Here is a 3,083-nt window from a genome sequence, read left to right on the forward strand (position 1 = left end):
CCTAAATTGAAACCAAGACATGCTAAGGCTAGGCTAAAATGGGCCCTTGTCCGGAAGAATTAGACTGCAGAAGACTTTCAGGGTATCCTCTATAGTGACGAGTGTACGGTGCGAAAATCGGCAGATCCTCAGCGCATTTGGGTATTTCAATCACCACATGAAAAGTTGCTATCAGACTGCATTCAGTCTAGGGGGAAGACCAATGAGGTCGGCCTAATGGTTTGGGGCTGCTTTTGGGGATAGCGCCGAGGTCCTTTAGTCCCAATTAGGGATGCAACTGTGGATAGACATGTGTATATTAGACTATTGGATGCCCATTTAGGGCCACCTATGTAGGAGAACACAGATGAGGTTGGAGATCATCTCTTTCAGCAGGATAATGCAAAGGTACACACAGCTCGTGACACCATGGCGTAGCTTACTGAGAATGGAATTGAGTTGGAAGATCACCCCCCACTTTCACCTGATCTCAACCCGATTGAACACGCATGGGTTGAGCTTAAACACCGATTGCATAAACAGTATCCCGATATCCTGAATACCCCTGGTGATCCTGAGAGAGTGCGAGATCAATTGGCAGAGGTCTTACCATTGGTGTGGGAGACAATACCGGAGAGTGTCTTTGAAAAGCCCTGGAAATCCATACCTTTGCGTGTGGCTGCGGTGATTGAAGCTAAGGGGTGGTATACGAAATACTAAGACGGAGTGGGATGTTTACATGTACCGGAATTTTTAATATCAATTTTTTTTTACTGTTATAGGATTGTGCAATACCGTTCAGGGCACGGACTTTGTCTCATATGGCGCAATCACCAAGACTTTTGTCTAGTCACTGTACTAAGCAGGCTAAAGCCCAATCTGCCAGTAGAGATAAACCTAGGAAAAACCACGGACCCTGTTGGAAGGTCTGCCAACACTCTAACAACAAACCACCTCCAACCAAAAGGGGCCCTTAAATAGACCTGGGTGGCCACTACCTCTACAGGGATTAAGGTTGACAGGTTCAGGGTGGTCCTAACAAAGAAGAAACAACAGGAACCAGTACCAGGTATCGGAATAGTGGCACCCTCGGCACCCTCTACCCCACATACCAGGTAAAAGCAGCTCCTCATCTGATAGGTTGAGAAAGGTCACAGAGTGGGAGCAGCAGGGCTCTCCCTAACTAAAATCAGAGACGCAGTTAATTCCACATCTATAGTTAAATTCGCATATGCCGAATTTAACAGAAATCATGATCTGGTTTTTACCACAATAGGGGACCTTCCAGCTAAACCAGCACTAAGTGATGTGACAGCAATCACCAAGACCCTAAATGGAATTGATATGTTCGGTTTCAACATCACTACAAATACCTCATCTCTCAATATCGTGGTCAACAGCATACCACTGGGCGACGAGGATTGGACACCCGAGGAATAGGACTTAGACTTGGACAGGTGGAAAGACCAGGAGAGAAAAATCTCTAAGTACAAGCCCCAGGTAAGACTGCTGGACTGATCTAAGTGGCTATGATCTCACACGGTACTTAAGGTGGAGGAAAAGATTAAGTAATTGGTGATAGTAATAGTAGAGGCAAATGACTAAATCATGGAGAAGACAAGAAAACCTCATCCAAGCATGGCCATATTGAGCGTGTGATGCACCTTCAGGAAGTACATTAAGATGGACTCATCTACCTGCTGTGCCAGATGTCTACAGTTCAACCACTATGTAGTACACTGCAGATTGGAGGTTATATGCAAATACTGTGGAGAAAGACACCACACCAAGGACCACAGCTGCACACAAGTATACTCTATAGCCAGAAGGGGAAAAATGTGCTTACACACCCTAAGAAGATGCATCAATTGTGAAGAGACCTCATACTTTGCTGGAGACAATCGCTGCCCAACCTGGATGAGAGTGAGGTCTCCTGCAGCACCCAGAGTAGTCGAGAAAGGAAAAGTACCTGTAGCACTAGCCGGCCCCTCATCGCCTCAATAAATATAGCGATAATGGATATTATATACCACAACGTTGAGAGGTCTATGAATATTGTCACTGAGTTACTGAAACTCTCACAAAAATGGAAACTGAAAATAATAGCCATTGCAGAGTGCTTACTTGAGAACCAAGACTGGATACACCTGGAAGGCTCCATATAATATACAAGCACAATGGCAAGGAAATACGGCTATGCCATTTACATTCAAAATCAATACGTACATATGTTCATGGTCAAACAAATAGGACTACAATCTATCACAGTATGAACTAGAGGTACTAAAATTACCTTCAGTTACCAGAGGCCTTCCGTAAGGGACTTTGACTGGATAGACCAATGGCACATACACAGGAGAAGAAACATCCTAATAGGAGACATAAATACACACCAACCCTCATGGTTGCAAGGGTGTCAAAACACTGCCAGAGTCAAGCTGGCTAAGTGGATGGAGGACCAGCATATGGCAGTAAGAAACCCATATATGATCACCCACCCACCCAATGCAACCAACCTAAAAGGGACTACCCGGGACTTGGTGATTACCGATAAGGATCAGAATGTCGAGGTGCAAACAATCACCCTTGCAACCGCAAGCTATATGGCACTGGCGATTAAGACAAGCATCACTTAAACCAACAAAGAGGAAAGGTCCTCAAGACATGATAAAGCAGACTGGAGAGCCATTAGGACCAAGATCAACTTTATGGACAACCATGTGGACCACTCAGCCGACATGCAGAGAGAGCTCACGCTGATAGTCAGGTGGTACACACTCCTCAGAATCTTGAGAGGTAAGGCCTTCTGGAATAGGAACATACAACAGACGAGAAAGGAGGTCCTAAGAATGGTACATAAAAAACTCAAACACTCCAAGCTAAAGAAAAAAAAAAGACCACGAGGAAGGTCATCACTGACACTTAGCTGGAGGTGAAGTGGAAGGCCCTCCAGGAAGAAAAAGACCCTGAATGTTTAGAACTGTCCAGCTCAGAACCACCAAGTACGCTATACTGGTACTATTGAAAGAAAATGGAGAGGTAGTGGTAGAACATGAAGACATCACCTATAAAATCTACATGGCATTATATGAAGGGAAATGGAG

The sequence above is a fragment of the Tuber melanosporum genome (assembly GCF_000151645.1).
Source record: "Tuber melanosporum whole genome shotgun sequence assembly, scaffold_220, strain Mel28".
NCBI classification, from domain to species: domain Eukaryota; kingdom Fungi; phylum Ascomycota; class Pezizomycetes; order Pezizales; family Tuberaceae; genus Tuber; species Tuber melanosporum.